Source organism: Diaphorina citri, unplaced genomic scaffold (genome assembly GCF_000475195.1).
Source record: "Diaphorina citri unplaced genomic scaffold, Diaci psyllid genome assembly version 1.1 scaffold643, whole genome shotgun sequence".
NCBI classification, from domain to species: domain Eukaryota; kingdom Metazoa; phylum Arthropoda; class Insecta; order Hemiptera; family Psyllidae; genus Diaphorina; species Diaphorina citri.
The window spans coordinates 60,863-82,985 of record NW_007378076.1 but is presented as its reverse complement, the minus strand read 5'-3'; the positions used below and the strand labels follow the sequence as shown (position 1 = coordinate 82,985).

Here is a 22,123-nt window from a genome sequence, read left to right as displayed (position 1 = left end):
CTCCGTAAATAATGATTTCTCAGAAAATTCAAGATAATGGGATTAAAGAGGACAAAAAGGGGTACTTTTCTATTAGGAGAAATTCAATGGGTTTCAGTGGAAACTTGAAGAAAAATCGAATTGAAAAAATGGTAGTTTTTAAAGAGATACAAAAAAATCTTTTTCTCAAGCTTTTGGTTGTGTTTGAGGGAGGGTTTTACCAAAACAGGGAATCTTTTCTTTTAGTAAATTTTGTGTTCTTTTCAATGGTGCAATCAGTTTTTTATTATCTTTATTGGTTCAAGAGATAAAGGCTTTTTAAGGGGGCAAGGTATGAAAAATGTTGAAAAACAGAAAATCCTTCATAACTCCGCCCCTGTTGAAAATCGGATCTGTCCAGATAGCTTTTTCTGGTAGCCCTTTAGGTCCTGCATCAACCCTCAAGCGTTGTACAGTCGTTCGCGGGACACCCTGTATACAGTAATAAAACTTTCAGCGAATCCAATCCTTATTCCTGGAATTCGTTCTTATTCCAGTACAACTTTGATCCTGAACTTGACATTGCAATGGCGATGTTCATGATAACCCAATGCGTTGTGCCTCCTATTAAACTCTCGTAATGTTAAATTAATATGTGTGAAGATCAAGGTGCTATACAGGGTGATCGAAACGAAAGAAAATATTAAATTTCTTCTAGACATCTTTCTCAGACTGTTTATTATTATTGTTATTATTACTTTTAATGCGACAACGACATTCCCAAAATTGTATCTTTATGGTAAACTGGCAACACCACAACCTAAGAGGTCTGTATCGTTTTCATAGGTTTGTTTGTCAGGCTACTATACGCGCTACTATCTCTTACGCTTAGGTGTAGGGGCCACTGCCTTAAGGGATGAGTTAAGCTTATACGAATGAATATACATACGAAAAGTCGCAAGACTACACGCTTCGAACGTGAGACAATGAGACATGCTTTGTAGCGTAGTGACGTCAAAAGATTTGCGAAATGCGACGTAACTACAATCCTTGCAAGCCTTCCTGTTACCCTGTAACTGATATGAAACGTGAAGTTCACACTTAATAAGCAGGTATCATGTAAGAGGTCTCAGTATCATGTTTATGGGCACTTTAAGGCAGGTATTCAATCGGATAATGGGGGGGGGGGGGGTTGGGAAAAAAGCGTACAATAAACTAACTATTGTGTACAAAAAGAAAGCCCCTAATTGGACAGGCAAATGACCCTATTCTACAAAGAGAAAAAAAATCCATCAGGTGACAAAAAATCGTCAGTTGTCTTGTTGGCACTTGGACTAATTAGTCCCATATCCTAATCTACATATACGTAAAATCTAGTCTGACTGAAAATCAACTATTGTGATGAGTATAAATCACAACCATGACCAAATTGACTAGAACATAGAACTACATTACCGAGTGGTCAGATTGATCACAAAGTAATCGATAGAACGAAGTGAGATTAGAGTTTTAACTAAATGATTTTGCATAATTCAGTTTGTCTTCACAAAGTAATCGATAGAACGAAGTGAGATTAGAGTTTTAACTAAATGATTTTGCATAATTCAGGTTTTTCGATTTTTTTTTTTTTTTTTTTTCGTGATAATTCTCGAACGGTTTGCACCTTTGCACGATTTTGGTGAAATTTGACAAAAATATCTAACCTAAAGGAACTTTTCTCAGTAAATTTTGGGCTCTACCTATTGGGCCTTTGGTCGCCCCGTAGGGTCTTTTTTCCCGACTAAATTCCACAGTCCATTACAGAAATTCTACAGAACCACCAAACACTAGTAGGTAGCCCGACTAAATTCTACAGAACCACCAAACACTAGTAGGTAGCCGGACTAAATTCCACAGTCCACTACAGAAATTCTACAGAACCACCAATCACTAGTAGGTAGCTAAAGAGGTCATTTTTTGTCACGATTTTTTTTAGTCCATCCCTTGTGGGCGATTGAAAGGTGGCACCTAATGGCTGTCGACTTAATCTCTCGTTCATTCTTCCACTTGCTTTTTTCCTTCTAGCTAACAGACAAAAAGTATTTTTTTCGGCACACAAAATGACCACGGTTTGATGATGTCAGACCAAAATGTCAAATAAAATAAACATCCTGTATAAGTTTCGGACTGCATTTAAATTCGCACCTAGAGCTAGTCAATTTCGGTGTAATACCACTTGGCGCTCAATGTCGAATCATAAATTTGACTGCAAGTTCAAGCTTCTGGACACCTTGAAGTTTCGGTACCTTGGAGCATTTTGCTGATAAAGTAGAGGTACCTGGCACGATCTTGATAAAGGTCTTGCCTGGGTTTAACCAGAATTGAACTGTTCTATTCAAGAGTGACCGAAGGGCGAAATCGAGTTTTTATGAAAACGGTTCTAGTTCTACCCAAAGTTTTTGATTTCCATTGAACAGTAGATTCCTATAAGTTTAACCCGAACCTTTAGGGCTGTTTGCCCCTACACCTAAGCCTCAGGTCGGCTTTTTTTGTAGAGTTAAGTTGATTCCTAACTAAGCTTGAAAACCTGGGCGATCTTGAGTAGCTTTTTCGTTAGGTGTTTTCCATGGATGTGTTGCAGAGGATTGGATAACCCTACAGTAAGTCTCCATGGTAGTAGACGGTACATTCGACGATGGCGTGAGTAGCTGTCTCTTCACACTCCCCGTAAAATCTATAAACAGTTTGGGCTTGTTGGAAGCCCATCGTTTGTAGATGTTTTCTTAGCTCACAGTGACCAGTGATCTTTTTGGGGCTGATTCTAAACATCCTTCCGCATTAGAAAATCCATTTCACTCAGCAAATGGCCTAACCAGGGTTTGCTCCTTCTTTCTTAAAAGTCCTCACACAAAATGTTTCCCAAGGCATTTGGCTTCCTTTTTCGTTAGGTGTTTTCCATGGATGTCTTGCAGAGGATTGGATAACCCTACAGTAAGTCTCCATGGTAGTAGAGGGTACATTCGACGATGGCGTAAGTAGCTGTCTCTTCACACTCTCCGTAAAATCTATAAACAGTTTGGGCTTGCTGGAAGCCTATCGTTTGTAGATGTTTTCTTAGCTCACAGTGACCAGTGATCTTTTTGGGGCTGATTCTAAACATCCTTCCGCATTAGAAAATCCATTTCACTCACCAAATGGCCTAACCAGGGTTTGCTCCTTCTTTCTTAAAAGTCCTCAGACAAAATGAATCCCAAGGCATTTGGCTATAGCCTCCACAGTGCAGGTGTGCTAGTCTTCCACTGCAAAAGCAAATTAGTGGAAATTAAAATTGAGAGTTCAACCTGAAAAAATGACTGTCTCAACTCATCTTTCCCGACCAAATGAAACTGTTGGAAGTCCACTTCTGGAATAAAGTGAAGATCCAACAGTTTTCCTATTTTTCCTGTTCATTTCAGTATTTCACAAAATTACCGAGAGACGATAATTTCACATTGACTCCAAAGCAATTTGATTTTAATCTGAGTGGAAAAATAGAATGCAGAATGATTAAACGATCTAATGATCACAAAATTACCGAGAGACGATAATTTCACATTGACTCCAAAGCAATTTGATTTTAATCTGAGTGGAAAAACAGAATGCAGAATGATTCAACGATGGTGCCTATTTTGCGTATAATATAGTAACTTGTGAATCTTCAGATGTTATTGGAAAAAACACACTCTTGTGATATATGATTAGATGACCACTTCTTTCTACCATGGACGACAAATAATATATGGACGACCTATAACCTCAGGTTGTCTTTATTGATAATACTGTGAACGCATCCAAATGTGTTCAAATAGATAAAACCAACCTGCATATGTGTAAATGACAATCGTACCTACCTAGTTGCTTATGATAATAAATGCCTATGTGTAATGACAATCGCACGTACCTAGTTGCTTATGATAATAAATAAGAAAACGTAAAATACGTGTTATAGACCAAGGCATAAAGTCCCAGAGTGTCTAGTTGTCTACTAGAGGTAAAAGTCGAGAGTTCACAAGATAAAAACATCAGAAGTGATAAGGAACCTATAACATCAGTATGCCTTTGTAGGCTCTGGAGATCCCAGGTTCTATTCCCGGCAGGGTCGAAGTTTTTCGACTTTTTCGATTAAGAGGTATGTATGCACTTTGGGCTAGAGAACGCCTCCGGCCTTGGACCAGTGTAAATAAGAAAATAAGGACTATTATTATCTAATACGTAATTTTAATGGATCACAAACATGGATCACATTACGTATGTAAACTAATTCAATGGATGATGATGTAAGTAAAGTTTATAAACACAACCAATCTGGAGTGGAAAAATCAACAAGATTCAAAGTACATCAAAGGGTTGTCACTCATGCATCCAAGCATCCACCTGAGCGAGTTTACGTCAAATAATGTTAAAGAGTTCAGTTAATGGGACGCTAATTTTGGGTTGTAAAACTCGCTATTATCATGATGTTGGTATTGGTATATAGGTAGTGCTTTATTTAGACGGCCACCTTAGAACAAGTTGTTCGGTCCGTACCGTGCCAAAAATGACGTACCAAAAAAGTTGGTACGTCAATTGTTCGTAAAGTTTATGTACACAACACTAATCTGGAGTGGAAAAATCATCAGGATTCAAAGTACATCAAAGGGTTGTCACTCATGCATCCAAGCATCGACCTGACGTCCTTTACGTCAAATAATGTTAAAGAGTTCAGTTAATGGGACGCTAATTTTGGGTTGTAAAACTCGCTATTATCATGATGTTGGTATTGGTATATAGGTAGTGCTTTATTTAGACGGCCACCTTAGAACAAGTTGTTCGGTCCGTACCGTGCCAAAAATGACGTACCAAAAAAGTTGGTACGTCAATTGTTCGTAAAGTTTATGTACACAACACTAATCTGGAGTGGAAAAATCATCAGGATTCAAAGTACATCAAAGGGTTGTCACTCATGCATCCAAGCATCCACCTGAGCGAGTTTACGTCAAATAATGTTAAAGAGTTCAGTTAATGGGACGCTAATTTTGGGTTGCAAAACTCGCTATTATCATGATGTTGGTATTGGTAAATAAGTATAAGTAGTGCTTTATTTAGACGGCCACCTTAGAACAAGTTGTTCCGTCCGTACCGTACCAAAAATTACGTACCAAAAAAGTTGGTACGTCACTTGTTCGTAAAGATTATGTACACAACACTAATCTGGAGTGGAAAATCATCGAGATTCAAAGTACATCAAAGGGTTGTCACTCATGCATCCAAGCATCGGCCTGACGTCGATTTCAGGGCTGCTCAACCGGTCCATCGCGATCGTGGGTTGATTTCAACCCGGTCGATCATTTCAACCCACCTGGTCGATCATTTCAAGCCGGTCGATCGCGGATTGATTTCAAGGCGATCGCGACCAGCACATTCAACAGTGTTTGAACCTGGCAATATCATCTGACACACCCGATTACTCCAAACTTGTGGACCAAATTCAGAGTCAAGTCTCTCATTAAGTCGATCGCAAGACTGTATTGAAAATTCAAGTCGATCTGCCTCTGAAAAGGTTGGGCACCCCTGTTCTATTCTCTCGGGAAACCGGCCTTTGTAGTGTTCTCTTAATGGTGTTGATTACACCTATCATTTCATCATCATGAGCAGCTATTTTTCTATAAGTACGTACATGTAGCTAGTTCCTACATCATTATTTGTATACAAAAAGTCCACTCTGGATGGTGTTGATTACACCTATCATTTCATCATCATGAGCAGCTATTTTTCTATAAGTACGTACATGTAGCTAGTTCCTACATCATTATTCGTATACAAAAAGTCCACTCTGAGACTTAGGCCAGCCACTCACTATCAGGTAGACCTGATCAGGTGTAGCAATGGTTATAAATTCATCATTTCTACACTGTTTTCCAAGTTAGTGAACTTCGTTGAATTTCAAGATAAGTAGAAACTAACCCAATACATAATAGGAAGGAAAAAGAAAGAGTAAAACACTCATAACCTGATCAGGTGTAGCAATGGTTATAAATTCATCATTTCTACACTGTTTTCCAAGTTAGTGAACTTCGTTGAATTTCAAGATAAGTAAAAACTAACCCAATACATAATAGGAAGGAAAAAGAAAGAGTAAAACACTCATGCGGATATAAATAAAGGTTTAAAGTTCAGGAACATTTCGAATAACTTTCATCGTATTCATCGAAAACATAAACACAACTTTCACATAAACATCACACAAGGTATTAATAGATTTGATAGAGGAAAAGTACTCGGTCGATGGACGATAATATGATTATTATGTACAAGTAATTTTAAAACATTGAACTCATGACTTTGACTTTGTAATTTTGATAATTTTTAATACCAGTTTCATTTCTTCTTCTTGGCCTTTTTCAAAGGCTGGTCTACTCCCTGTTTAAAGTCCCCCAACCAGACCAATACCAGTTTTAATATTACCTATCATTATATATAAGTTCTGTGGGTCAACTTGATAAGGAGAACCAAAAAGGCATATATATTTTGCAGAACTTCAAAGAATCTGCAAAATATATATGCCTTTTTGGTTCTCCTTATCAAGTTTGTAATTTTGCTTATAAAATAATAATAGGTAATATTAAAACTGGTATTGGTCTGGTTGGGGGACTTTAAACAGGGAGTAGACCAGCCTTTGAAAAAGGCCAAGAAGAAGAAATGAAACTGGTATTAAAAAAGTTCAAGAAGAAGTTGGTATCAGCGATATTTATTTTTTAAACCACAAATGAGCAACTAAAAACGCAACTCCATGACTCTTTAAAAAGGGAGAGATTCCAGAAAAAGTTTTAATTTTGAATCACTCTATTTTTGGTCATTTGAATCAATTATTATTATTATCTCTGCTACAAAATAATACAATTTTACTTGAAGAAAACCCCAGTTCCAAATTTGAATCACTTTATCTTCAGTGTTTGGGTGTTTGGCAATAGTTGTTGATCTCACTGTTTTAAAAAACCGAACTGATCAACTGATCTTATCTGTTGAGGAACGAACAACTGAAATTAAAGTACTTCCTACTTTCCTACACATCTACTATGACAGGATTTAGTAGAGAAGAACACTGAAAAAATAGGAAGATACTAAGAAGGAATTGAAATACTTCCTACTTTCCTACACATCTACTATGACAGGATTTAGTAGAGAAGAACACTGAAAAAATAGGAAGATACTAAGAAGGAATTGAAGGATAGAAGGAAATTAAGGAACTCAACACCAATGTCAAGAGCAATGCGACTTCAAGTAACGTGCTTCCTGATATTATGAGTCTCATACCAAATTAAATAGTTTGGAGATCACGTTTTTAGGTCCCGACTGATTTGGTTACAATCACGTCTGCATCTCCAAGTCTTCTGTTTAACGAATATTAAATAGTAATACTATTAATGAATTTATTTTATGTAGGCATCCTTTGTAAATACTACTTGTAAGTATCCAATGTTTACAACTCTTAAGCTGTGTCCACACATAGTCGACCTCGACAACATAGATTCATAAAAGCTTTGTGAGATGTATTATTATGTTGTGAAATTCTCAAATAAATGAGAATAAAATCCCATGACTACCTACTGTTATCAGTCGATTACTCAGATAATGAATCAGATCGTCAAATGGGAAATGGGCAACTCGCTCTTCAACTCCTTCCTATAGGTGTAGGGAGTTAGGATCTGACTCACTGACTGAGTAGTCCCCTGAAAAAAGTGGCCCATGAGCCATGAGTCAGTCATTCCGAGTGGAGGTAATTTTATCATTGTTTCTAATATTGAACCATATATACGTAACAAAGGAAATCTAATGGTTATTTGGCAGAGAATGCCTTAATCTCACCAGGTGGTTACCCTCAAGAGTTGGTTAATTAGGAACAATATGTCTTGAATTCGGCACAGATGACTAAATTCTCTGGGACAGGCCGAATCTTAATGTTAGTATAGATTATCAATATTGGTCACTTATGAATCAACACAGCCTATCAAGATTTTGATACCTAGGCTATGTTGTGTCTACTCGGAACTAATTTTGCATTATTTCCGGCTTTTTTAAGCACTAGGTTGCAGGCCGATGCGAACTTTATCCTCAACAAATACCTTCAGTTCTCGGAATGGCTGGCTTTCTCCTGTGTTTTCTGCTCCAATTCCGGGACGATAAGATATCAGTTCTTACAATATTCCTTCTCTAAACCCTACATTTCCCTAATAGGAAAATCAAAGAAGGAAAAACAGGTAATATTCACTACTTACCTAAATCAGGTTTTCCCTTCTGAAAAGTTGACAATTTGAATGATAGGCGATGTTATTTCACAAGCTCTGAAATATCATGCTCTGACAAATTATGACGGAATGTTGTTAAAAATCATCCGCCAAAATTAATCATATTGATATCCTGAGTTTTCATAATCACAGATGACGGAATGTTGTTAAAAATCATCCGCCAAAATTAATCATATTGATATCCTGAGTTTTCATAATAACAGATGACGGAATGTTGTTAAAAATCATCCGCCAAAATTAATCATATTGATATCCTGAGTTTTCATAATAACAGATGACGGAATGTTGTTAAAAATCATCCGCCAAAATTAATCATATTGATATCCTGAGTTTTCATAATAACAGATGACGGAATGTTGTTAAAAATCATCCGCCAAAATTAATCATATTGATATCCTGAGTTTTCATAATAACAGATGACGGAATGTTGTTAAAAATCATCCGCCAAAATTAATCATATTGATATCCTGAGTTTTCATAATCACAGATGACGGAATGTTGTTAAAAATCATCCGCCAAAATTAATCATATTGATATCCTGAGTTTTCATAATCACAGAGATACACAAGCGCCAGCTTAGTCAGCTTGGTTGGTAGAGCGTCTGCCTTATAAGCGCTAGGCCGCGGATTCAATTCCCGCCCGGGGCGGATTTTATCCTGAACGGATAATGTTCGTCCTCGGAACGGCTGGCTTTCTCTTATCCTGTTTTCCTCCTCTCTTCAATTTGGGGACGACAAAACCTTAGCAGTTACAGTTCCCTCTGTCAAACCGCTTGGAAAAAGGTCCCTTCACTTTTCTTGTCTAGGGTTTTATTCAAGGCAATGATACGATCTTTGTCAAAACACGTTTCAATGGAATCTTTAAACTCAAAAGCTCGAATTAGATTTTCATCTCTGGACCTTTCTTAAATAAATCTCGTCAATCGAGAGTTCATGTGGCAACCGTTCATGAGTGACGAAAATACCTATTGTTTTAATATTTTTAATAGCTTGTAACTGAGGTGACCGACCATACCTGAAAATCCTACAATACAGTTTTTTTTTAGGTAGGTGACCAGTGACCATACCTGCAAATCCTAGAATACAGTTTTTAGGTAATTTGGAATCGCATTTTTGCGCGAAATTTTAAAAATATGGGCTGAAAGAGGGTGAGATACTGAGGTTAAAAATTGAAATACCCTTGAATTGTTATCCTATCAACAGATCCATTTGAAGTCTATTAGTTGGAAACAAGATGATGATCTTGCAGTCTTGAAATCAGTACCTTATTAAAATTGTTATCCTATCAACAGATCCATTTGAAGTCTATTAGTTGGAAACAAGATGATGATCTTGCAGTCTTGAAATCAGTACCTTATTATTGTACTTAACAGTAGTTAATTGATTTCCTATAGGGATGCTGTGTTTGTAGGTACTATTTACCTTCTGTTAGCTGTCTGTAGGTGTCTACTTATGATTTAGTCAATATTCTTAATGATCACATCCTAATTAATTGTTAGACAACAATGGAGAATCCATATGTATTTTGTACCTACCTACATTACATAATAATGTGTCGCTGAGGGAGTAAAAAACCAACAGAAAAATATCAAGGCTATTTCTGAAGTTAGTAAATTGAATTTCCTATTTCTTATTATTTTGAGAAAAAAAAAAATCCCAACACTTTACACCTATGCTACACAAAAAATCAAATTCACCCTTCTTCTGAATAACGTTAAACACAGAAATTTATTTACGTTTTTACTGAAAAGGTCACAAAATGTTCAAATACAGACTTTATATAACCTCAAAAAACTCCCAAAATTTAATGACTTGACTTGGACTCGAACCACCAACCTCCAGATCCAGAGTCCACCGTGCTAACCACTACACCACTGAGGTTGGTATACAGAAAATTATTTACGTTTTTACTGAAAAGGTCACAAAATGTTCAAATACAGACTTTATATAACTTCAAAAAACTCCCGTGTATTTTGTACCTACCTACATTACATAATAATGTGTCGCTGAGGGAGTAAAAAACCAACAGAAAAATATCAAGGCTATTTCTGAAGTAAATTAAATTTCCTATTTCTTATTATTTTGAGAAAAAAAAAAAATCCCAACACTTTACACCTATGCTACACAAAAAATCAAATTCACTTTTCTTCTGAGTAACGTTAAACACAGAAAATTATTTACGTTTTTACTGAAAAGGTCACAAAATGTTCAAATACAGACTTTATATAACTTCAAAAAACTCCCGAATTTCATCAAGAGCACCAAACAAACTGATTTCGCTTTCCCTTCTCCTGGAGACCTAACTATTCCTACTATTAACGTAACTACTAAAAATAGAGATATAAAAATAGTGTCCACCGTCATATGAAAACGAACGGTTATCAGTTTAGTAGTAATTAAGGAACTCTCAACAGCTACTTAGTAGGGTGATGTAGGGACAGAGAGGCAAGGTAGATTTGTAATTGTAAACATGACGACTATAACTTGCGTCAAATTAGGGATCACCGTCAGTGGCGCCTCTACCGAAACCAAGAGGGGTCTCCCGTCCGACTAGCCACTAGGCTGATCACCGGCCACTGTGGGCTAAGGAAACATCTACAAACCATTGGCTTTCATCAAGACCAAATTGTTTTTAGGCTATGCGGGGAGTGTGAAGAGACAGCTATCGTCCCGAAATCGAAGAGAGAAGGAAGACAGGATAGGAGAAAGCCAGCCGTTCCGAGAACGAATATTATCCCATGAGGATAAAATTCGCCCCGGGCGGGAATCGAACCCGCGGCCTAGCGCTTACAAGGCAGACGCACTACCAACTAAGCTAACTAGGCTGGCTCATGCCATCCTTGAATGTAACTTCCTAACAACATGGAGACTTAGGTGTAGGGTTTTCTAATCTGCAAGACATCCATGGGAAACATCTAACGAAAAAGCTACTGAAGATCGGCCGGATCTTCAAGCTTAGTTAGGAAACAGCTTAACTCCATACACAAAAAGCTCACTCTTAGGCTTAGGTGTAGGGGCAAACAGCCCCAAAAGTTCGGTTAAGCTTATACGAATCTTCGAATCAAGAGGAATTTTGGTGATTCCTTTATCTTATGAATACCTGGGGAAGGAAAACCCTTGGTGCATGTCCATTTGTCCATATTCTTTCTTCTTCTTTCTTTCTTTTTCTGTATTGCACGTCCATCATCAAATACATTACATCCATCATCCAATGCACATTTGCGAGGACACTTCCTATTCTGCTGATGAGTGATTTGGTACCGACATTTCCTAGTGTAACAATAAAATGGACTCTAGAGTGGAAGGTAACCAACAAGTCAGATTAATGCCGGGCGCGTTCTCTACCACCCAACTCTTAAGCTGTGTCCACACATAGTCGACCTCGACAACATAGATTCATAAAAGCTTTAGAGATGTATTATTATGTTGTGAAATTCTCAAATAAATGAGAATAAAATGCCATGACTACCTACTGTTATCAGTCGATTACTCAGATAATGAATCAGATCGTCAAATGGGAAATGGGCAACTCACTCTTCAACTCCTTCCTATAGGTGTAGGGAGTTAGGATCTGACTCACTGACTGAGTGGTCCCCTGAAAAAAGTGGGCCATGAGTCAGTCATTCCCAGTGGAGGTAATTTTATCATTGTTTCTAATATTGAACCATATATACGTAACAAAGGAAATCTAATGGTTATTTGGCAGAGAATGCCTTAATCTCACCAGGTGGTTACCCTCAAGAGTTGGTTAATTAGGAACAATATGTCTTGAATTCGGCACAGATGACTAAATTCTCTAGGACAGGCCGAATCTTAATGTTAGTATAGATTATCAACATTGGTCACTTATGAAACAACACAGCCTATCAAGATTTTGATAGGCTATGTAGTGTCTACTCGGAACTACTTTTGAATTATTTCCGGCTTTTTTTAAGGACTAGGTTGCAGGCCGATGCGAACTTTATCCTCAACAAATACCTTCAGTTCTCGAAATGGCTGGCTTTCTCCTGTGTTTTCTGCTCCAATTTCGGGACGATAAGATATCAGTTCTTACAATATTCCTTCTCTAAACCCTACATTTCCCTAATAGGAAAATCAAAGAAGGAAAAACAGGTAATATTCACTACTTACCTAAATCAGGTTTTCCCTTCTGAAAAGTTGACAATTTGAATGATAGGCGATGTTATTTCACAAGCTCTGAAATATCATGCTCTGACAAATTCAAGTCTCAATATTAGGATGGGATGAGGAACAAATGATTGCTAATTACAGCGCGCGAGTATAAAAACTGCATAATTTAGTCACCAAGACCGTCACCGACTATAAAATTAACAATAATTAGTGTACTGTGAATATCAATTGAAAGGTTCTATGCAAAGAGGGACCCTAAAACCTTCGGGGCACCGACTATAACATTAACAATAATTAAGTAGTACCTATGTATACTGTGAATATCAATTGAAAGGTTTTCAGCAAAAAGGGACCTAAACCGAAAACATAAACACAACTTTCACATAAACATCACACAAGGTATTAATAGATTTGATAGAGGAAAAGTACTCGGTCGATGGACGATAATATGATTATTATGTACAAGTAATTTTAAAACATTGAACTCATGACTTTGACTTTGTAATTTTGCTTATAAAATAATAATAGGTAATATTAAAACTGGTATTGGTCTGGTTGGGGGACTTTAAACAGGGAGTAGACCAGCCTTTGAAAAAGGCCAAGAAGAAGAAATGAAACTGGTATTATAAAAGTACAAGGAGAAGTTGGTATCAGCGATATTTATTTTTTAAACCACAAATGAACAACTAAAAACGCAACTCCATGACTCTTTAAAAAGGGAGAGATTCCAGAAAAAGTTTTAATTTTGAATCACTCTATTTTTGGTCATTTGAATCAATTATTATTATCTCTGCTACAAAATAATACAATTTTACTTGAAGAAAACCCCAGTTCTAAATTTGAATCACTTTATCTTCAGTGTTTGGCAATAGTTGTTGATCTCACTGTTTTAAAAACCGAACTGATCAACTGATCTTATCTGTTGAGGAACGAACAACTGAAATTAAAATACTTCCTACTTTCCTACACATCTACTATGACAGGATTTAGTAGAGAAGAACACTGGAAAAAATAGGAAGATACTAAGAAGGAATTGAAGGATAGAAGGAAATTAAGGAACTTAACACCAATGTCAAGAGCAATGCGACTTCAAGTAACGTGCTTCCTGATATTATGAGTCTCATACCAAATTAAATAGTTTGGAGATCACGTTTATAGGTCCCGACTGATTTGGTTACAATCACGTCTGCATCCCCAAGTCTTCTGTTTAACGAATATTAAATAGTAATACTATTATTGAATTCATTTTATTTAGACATCCTTTGTAAATACTACTTGTAAGTATCCAATGTTTAACATAACAAATATAATGTTAAATAGTTTTAGAGGTAAAAGTACATAGGTAATAACAGAATGCAGAAGTCATCTGTCCATCAAATGGAAAAATAGGACTGATTTCTTTGACTTCTTTAGGTGTTATGATCATCCTTGAGAAGTATATCAGTCGTTTGTGAGAGGCAACACCACATTCACAAATGATGTGTTCCGCCGTTTCTGGTGCCTCTTTGCATAGACGGCAGTAGTTTTAGAGGTAAAAGTACATAGGTAATAACAGAATGCAGAAGTCATCAGTCCATCAAATGGAAAATAAAATATGGAATTGCACGTCCATCATCAAATACATTACATCCATCATCCAATGCACATTTGCGAGGACACTTCCTATTCTGCTGATGAGTGATTTGGTGCCGACATTTCCTAGTGAAACAATAAAATAGACTCTAGAGTGGAGTAATGGAACATGCATTTCTGCAGGACATGCATAAGTCCTGCATTTTACAATGAAGTTAATGAAAACGTTATCTTGAAAACGGGTTTCACGGTGCATTGACCGGAATTCATTGGAAAAAGATTTCAAAGATATATATGTACATCATCTTTGAAAACTCCGGATATTGAAGAACAAAAATGATTAAGAAGTGAAAACAACAGATAAAGTCTAGACATCTAGACAAACCTTGGACGAAACAAGAAAAAGAACCGGCTTTCTCATGTTGAGTCTAAATTAGGCGAGATATTAGCTCATAAATAATGGAACATGCATTTCTGCAGGACATGCACAAGTCCTGCATTTTACAATGAAGTTAATGAAAACGTTATCTTGAAAACGGGTTTCAGGGTGCATTGACCGGAATTCATTGGAAAAAGATTTCAAAGATATATACCTCATCTTTGAAATCTCCGGATATTGAAGAACGAAAATGATTAAGAAGTGAAAATATTAATATTCATCAAAACAACGATTATTGAAATCCGTTTCATATTGCCCGTCCTACAGATGGAATGTTGATTGTGCAGCAAAAGGACTTGTGCGCAGTCTTTCCTCGTATAATAAACCCATGTTGATTCTGAACTGAATTTACCGAATATCCTAAATGAAGGAGGGTAACGCAGGTATAAAATTAGGAAAAAGGGCAGCAAAAGTTCAAAACTTGAATCACCAATACAGGTGTATTCTCTTTTCGTTAAACTTTTGGAAACGGAACAGATTCCAATGGCGCGTCATCTTAGATTGCCTATGGTTTAGTACAGCCATACTCAACCTTGTTCGGTCGCGGGCCACATCTGAGTTTTCCAAGATACACGCGGGCCGCAGTAACAGATGTAGAACAGAACTGTAACAGCAGGTATTCCTACTATACATATCAATGTAACACTTTCACGACAAATCAGACATGTGACAGAACATGTTGGGCACTACAAAAAAGCTTTCTTCCCAGGTATCTTGAAAGCCCCTGTGTTCATCAGATAATTTCCGTTTGCTTTTCGAGCACACACCAGACATCTTTTGTAATGTAAAGGTAAAAATTATAACAAAAACTTTTACTTGAGAAAATAATATTGTTGATAATCACCAAAAAATTCAATACCTCTACCGAATTTAAAGGAAAAAAAATGTAAAATCAACAAATCATTAGCGCACTGGGGATAATTCTTGGTTATGTTATGACTTTGACTGATAAGGGATCAGTGTTGCCAGACTTGCATTGAGCATAACAGATGCAATGTTGCTAGACCTGTGGTGAGCATAAAAGATTTGTTGTTGCCAGTAGCGAACTAGCGATCAGAAATTACTGTATTGGGAGAAAGAAGTAGGTAAAAAAATAATAATAGGTAATACAACTTTTTTTTTACCTTAACCTTTCGAGGGCCGCCAGGCCGCATAAAAAAGCTCGGCGGGCCGCAGGTTGAGTATGGCTGGTTTAGTAGCTTAGTACAAGCGCTATTACGCTAAAAGAGGGGAAACGAGCTCCCTATCGTACCAAAAGATGAGAAACCAAGTTCGTTCTTGGTTATGTTATGACTTTGACTGATAAGGGATCAGTGTTGCCAGACTTGCATTGAGCATAACAGATGCAATGTTGCTAGACCTGCGGTGAGCATAAAAGATTTGTTGTTGCCAGTAGCGATCAGAAATTACTGTATTGGGAGAAAGAAGTAGGTAGAAAAATAATAATAGGTAATACAACTTTTTTTTTTACCTTAACCTTTCGAGGGCCGCAGGTTGAGTATGGCTGGTTTAGTAGCTTAGTACAAGCGCTATCACTCTAAAAGAGGGGAAACGAGCTCCCTATCGTACCAAAAGATGAGAAACCAAGAATGCAAAGTCCATCACGCCAACCATTACTGACTACTAACTACCGACTACTCTACTGAAGTTAATTCCTGGGTCATAACTACGTAAACTACGTTCTATACGAGCATACCTACATATCATGTTATTCGCTCTTAGCATCTCATAATAATATCAATAATTGCTATCACAGAGATGTAATGTCAATAAAATTATATAACCCGTAACCTCCCCGTCTAGATCAAGGTCAAGAAAATATACCTGGGGATCAATTTTATACTGATTCATTTTATTCTATTTAATTATTGGATCAATTTTATACTGATTCTATTTTATATGAGTCTATTTTATTCTATTTAATTATTGATTCTAATAGAGGCAGTACGGATTGTAAATTGTGTTGCAAGTTGTAAGACATGCGTGCCTGTCGTCATTACAATTTATTGTGAACTTGCATGAAATTTCTTTTTTCTTTGTGACTCTTTTGATGTTTTCATTGGCGCATGGCGTCGCGTCGTTTCAAATGGTTTGTCGAGTCACCAAACAGTGTTTGTCGAGTCGCCAAACAGTGTTTGTCGAGTCGCCAAACAGTGTTTGTCCAGTCGCCAAACAGTCAAGGTATTTTCTACCGTCTTCCCTAATAGAGGCAGTACGGATTGTAAATTGTGTTGCAAGTTGTAAGACATGCGTGCCTGTCGTCATTACAATTTATTGTGAACTTGCATGGAATTTCTTTGTGACTCTTTTGATGTATTGATTGGCGCATGGCGTCGCGTCGTTTCAAATGGTTTGTCGAGTCGCCAAACAGTGTTTGTCGAGTCGCCAAACAGTGTTTGTCGAGTCGCCAAACAGTCAAGGTATTTTCTACCGTCTTCCCATTGGAAGTTTAAAATTGGAACTCTGTTGCAAGCAATGTGGCGATAAACTACTACACTCCTCATAGTAACCTCACCCAGCCTTAGTGGGACCGGGAAAAGCCAGCAGCACCACGCAAGTGCCCTGTCACCCATCTTAATACCAACCACACGTATCCGGGTGGGTGACAGTGATCCTTCGGAATCAGTGTCTTCAGTGAGATCCCTCGAAAACTAGTGCATTGCATTTTTCCTACAAGTCCCATATGGTTTAGTACAGGCGCTATCACACCAAAAGATGGAAAAACGAGCTTCAGAAGAGAGAATATTCCTAAAGGAAAATACAAATCTACAAAACTTTTTCCTGGCATTGATGACTCGAAAGACAGATTCTTAAAGATTCCACACAGATTCTTAAAGATTCTACACAGATTCTTGGATTCTACACACTCTTGGTATGCTCGTGGATCTTGTATGCAATCAATTCCATGTCATGTTGAATCTCATCATCTTCCATCACACTGTGACTCGAAAGACAGATTCTTAAAGATTCCACACAGATTCTTAAAGATTCTACACAGATTCTTGGATTCTACACACTCTTGGTATGCTTATGCTCGTGGATCTTGTATGCAATCAATTCCATGTCATGTTGATTCTCATCATCTTCCATCACACTGAATCACACAATTTACACAGTTTTAATTGTTTGTTTCAATATTTCAATAGCTTGATTTACTTACTGGTTTTCAATTTACGATGTACTTGCTCCATGAAGAAACTCCATGTTGTGAGTTGTGTTGTGAACTTATTATGATTTATTTATTATTGGTAGATGCTCACCGCAGGTCTAGCAACATTGCATCTGTTATGCTCAATGCAAGTCTGGCAACACTGATCCCTTATCAGTCAAAGTCATAACATAACCAAGAATTATCCCCAGTGCGCTAATGATTTGTTGATTTTACATTTTTTTTCCTTTAAATTCGGTAGAGGTATTGAATTTTTTGGTGATTATCAACAATATTATTTTCTCAAGTAAAAGTTTTTGTTATAATTTTTACCTTTACATTACAAAAGATGTCTGGTGTGTGCTCGAAAAGCAAACGGAAATTATCTGATGAACACAGGGGCTTTCAAGATATCTACCTGGGAAGAAAGCTTTTTTTGTAGTGCCCAACAAACACGGTTCTGTCACATGTCTGATTTGTCGTGAAAGTGTTACATTGATATGTATAGTAGGAATACCTGCTGTTACAGTTCTGTTCTACATCTGTTACTGCGGCCCGCGTGTATCTTGGAAAACTCAGATGTGGCCCGCGACCGAACAAGGTTGAGTATGGCTGTACTAAACCATAGGCAATCTAAGATGACGCGCCATTGGAATCTGTTCCGTTTCCAAAAGTTTAACGAAAAGAGAATACACCTGTATTGGTGATTCAAGTTTTGAACTTTTGCTGCCTTTTTTCCTAATTTTATACCTGCGTTACCCTCCTTCATTTAGGATATTCGGTAAATTCAGTTCAGAATCAACATGGGTTTATTATACGAGGAAAGACTGCGCACAAGTCCTTTTGCCAATGAAGTTAATGAAAACGTTATCTTGAAAACGGGTTTCAGGGTGCATTGACCGGAATTCATTGGAAAAAGATTTCAAAGATATATAACTCATCTTTGAAATCTCCGGATATTGAAGAACGAATATGATTAAGAAGTGAAAACAATTATTAATACATATTCATCAAAACAACGATTATTGAAATCCGTTTCATATTGCCCGTCCTACAGATGGAATATTGATTGTGCAACAAAAGGACCTGTGCGCAGTCTTTCCTCGTATAATAAACCCATGTTGATTCTGAACTGAATTTACCGAATATCTTAAATGAAGGAGGGTAACGCAGGTATAAAATTAGGAAAAAAGGCAGCAAAAGTTCAAAACTTGAATCACCAATACAGGTGTATTCTCCTTTCGTTAAACTTTTGGAAACGGAACAGATTCCGATGGCGTGTCATCTTAGATTGCCTATGGTTTAGTACAGCCATACTCAACCTTTTTCGGTCGCGGGCCACATCTGAGTTTTCCAAGATACACGGGGGCCGCAGTAACAGGTGTAGAACAGAACTGTAACAGCAGGTTTTCCTACTATACATGTCAATGTAACACTTTCACGACAAATCAGACATGTGACAGAACCGTGTTTGTTGGGCACTACAAAAAAGCTTTCTTCCCAGGTATCTTGAAAGCCCCTGTGTTCATCAGATAATTTCCGTTTGCTTTTCGAGCACACACCAGACATCGTAGGTGTCTACTTATGATTTAGTCAATATTCTTAATGATCACATCCTAATTAATTGTTAGACAACAATGGAGAATCCATATGTATTTTGTACCTACCTACATTACATAATAATGTGTCGCTGAGAGAGTACAAAACCAACAGAAAAATATCAAGGCTATTTCTGAAGTTAGTAAATTGAATTTCCTACTTCTTAATATTTTGAGAAAAAAAAGGAAAAAAATCCCAACACTTTACACCTATGCTACACAAAAAATCAAATTCACCTTTCTTCTGAGAAACGTTAAACACAGAAAATTATTTACGTTTTTACTGAAAAGGTCACAAAATGAGAGCACCAAACAAACTGATTTCGCTTTCCCTTCTCCCGACCGACTACTCTACTGAAGTTAATTCCTGGGTCATAACTACGTAAACTACGTTCTATACGAGCATACCTACATATTATGTTATTCGCTCCTAGCACCGACTACTCTACTGAAGTTAATTCCTGGGTCATAACTACGTAAACTACGTTCTATACGAGCATACCTACATATTATGTTATTCGCTCTTAGCATCTCAATTCTCATACCAATATCAATAATTGCTATCACAGAGATGTAATGTCAATAAAATTATATAACCCGTAACCTCCCCGTCTAGATCAAGGTCAAGACAATATACCTGGGGATCAATTTTATACTGATTCATTTTATTCTATTTAATTATTGGATCAATTTTATACTGATTGTATTTTATATGAGTCTATTTTACTCTATTTATTTATTGATTCTAATAGAGGCAGTACGGATTGTAAATTGTTTTGCAAGTTGTAAGACATGCGTGCTTGTCGTCATTACAATTTATTGTGAACTTGCATGGAATTTCATTGTGACTCTTTTGATGTTTTGATTGGCGCTTGGCGTCGCGTCGTTTCAAATGGTTTGTCGAGTATGTCGAGTCGCCAAACAGTGTTTGTCGAGTCGCCAAACAGTCAAGGTATTTTCTACCGTCTTCCCATTGGAAGTTTAAAATTGGAACACTGTTACAAGCAATGTGGCGATAAACTACTACACTCCTCACAGTAACCTCACCCAGCCTTAGTGGGACCGGGAAAAGCCAGCAGCTCGCAAGTGCCTTGTCACCCATCTTAATACCAACCACACGTATCCGGGTGGGTGACAGTGATCCTTCGGAATCAGTGTCTTCAGTGAGATCCCTCGGAAACTAGTGCATTGCATTTTTCCTACAAGTCCTATATATTATGGTTTAGTACAGGCGCTATCACGCCAAAAGATGGGAAAACGAGCTTCAGAAGAGAGAATATTCCTAAAGGAAAATACAACTCTACAAAACTTTTTCCTGGCATTGATGACTCAAAGACAGATTCTTAAAGATTCCACACAGATTCTTAAAGATTCTACACAGATTCTTGGATTCTACACACCCTGGGTATGCTCGTGGATCTTGTATGCAATCAATTCCATGTCATGTTGATTCCCATCATCTTCCATCACACTGAATCACACAATCTACACAGTTTTAATTGTTTGTTTCAATATTTCAATAGCTTGATTTACTGTACCCGCTCCATGAAGAAACTCCATGTGTTGTGAACTTATTATGATTTATTTATTATTGGTAGATTTATAACTTATTTATTATGGTTTATTCATTCATTGGTAATTGGTAATATTATATCTGAGTTATGTCTTCTTTCTGGAAAGTGGTAACTATTAAGTTATTGGTAAATTTATAATAATTATGTCTTCTTTCAGAAAAGCGATATTAACTTTGTACAACATGAACTAGTTTATTGAAGTATGTTGTATCTGAAAATGTTGTCCTCTTTTTGTTGGATTCTACACACTCTTGGTATGCTCGTGGATCTTGTATGCAATCAATTCCATGTCATGTTGAATCTCATCATCTTCCATCACACTGAATCACACAGTTTTAATTGTTTGTTTCAATATTTCAATAGTTTGATTTACTGGTTTTCAATTTACGATGTACCCGCTCCATGAAGAAACTTCATGTGTTGTGAACTTATTAGGATTTATTTATTATTTGTAGATTTATAACTTATTACCAACCTCAGTGGTGCAGTTGTTAACGCGTTGGACTTTGGATCTGGAGGTTGGTGGTTCGAGTCCAAGTCATGTCATGAAATTTATCTAGGTGAAATAATCGGGGAACGATGTTTGTGACAAGCATTTAAATATGCTTAACACAATTAAAATTCCTTTTTTTATAACTTATTTATTATGATTTATTTATTTATTTATTGGTAATTGGTAATATTATATCTGAGTTATGTCTTCTTTCTGGAAAGTGATAACTATTAAGTTATTGGTAATTTTATAATAATTATGTCTTCTTTCAGAAAAGCGATAAGCGATATTAACTTTGTACAACATGAACTTGTTTATTGAAGTATGTTGTATCTGACAATGTTGTCCTCTTTTTGTCCTTTATTACCAGTTTGCGTGGATTGGATTCGAAGCCGGGATCTCTTCGTTATCAGACGAGCGCATGACCGAGCTATACCTCCGTAGGCTGAGTTTTCTCCTCAATGTTGATGCAGAGGATTGGTTTAGCCGTCCAGCGCAATGTAGGGATGCTACGGATAAGTTCTCTATTCAAGACTTGTTCACGGGTTCACCCGAAGTAATTTGTTCACAATTTACATTGAAATATACATTTCGAAACCCCCTCTGTCTCCTCTTCACTGACAAATATTTTCAAGACATTTTCAGAAACCCCCCTGTTTTGTTCACTGGAATTATTCAAACAGTCAAATTAGTTGATTAAACAATTGCTGTCCAGAATAGTCAAATGAAGCTCGGACTACGGATATTGTAGGTGGACATAACAATCAAAAGAAACTATTAGTAGTTAACACATTCACTGCCACGGGTCAAATTAACCTCAGGCTAAGGATACTGCAGGTGTAAAAGTGATAATAATTTACATAAAGGTAGGGTACTTTTGTTTACAAGATTTCTGCCCTACGCTAGTG

At 37.0% G+C, this 22,123-nt stretch overlaps 1 protein-coding gene and 3 long non-coding RNA genes across 6 annotated transcripts in view; 2 read left to right on the top strand and 2 right to left on the bottom strand.

The window, feature by feature from the left end:
* The window catches only part of LOC103510794 (putative inorganic phosphate cotransporter), a 29,762-nt gene extending 19,499 nt beyond the window's left edge, over positions 1–10,263 (bottom strand). Inside the window, exon 1 of one of the 2 annotated variants that reach the window (XM_026824754.1) lies at positions 10,244–10,263. The gene's annotated coding sequence lies outside the window, so the exon portion shown is untranslated. Of the gene's footprint in view, positions 1–9,795; positions 9,808–10,243 lie in introns of those variants that run through there. The other variant, XM_026824755.1, reaches the window with a different exon arrangement.
* LOC113468098 lies at positions 9,645–19,345 on the top strand. The gene is made up of 2 exons (XR_003391959.1): positions 9,645–9,702; positions 19,125–19,345. It is a non-coding gene; the product is annotated as an uncharacterized LOC113468098 (long non-coding RNA).
* On the top strand, positions 10,085–10,546 carry LOC113468096. Its single transcript, XR_003391957.1, has 2 exons — positions 10,085–10,178; positions 10,457–10,546. It is a non-coding gene; the product is annotated as an uncharacterized LOC113468096 (long non-coding RNA).
* Positions 12,456–19,473, bottom strand: LOC113468093. Of its 2 annotated transcripts, none has more exons than XR_003391953.1 (2): positions 19,386–19,473; positions 12,456–12,667 (listed from the first exon to the last, which is right to left on the bottom strand). It is a non-coding gene; the product is annotated as an uncharacterized LOC113468093 (long non-coding RNA). The 2 variants fall into 2 exon arrangements; XR_003391952.1 differs by lacking the exon at positions 19,386–19,473 and adding an exon at positions 19,218–19,350 and having other exon boundaries at positions 12,530–12,580.
* Positions 19,474–22,123: the final 2,650 nt, after the last annotated feature.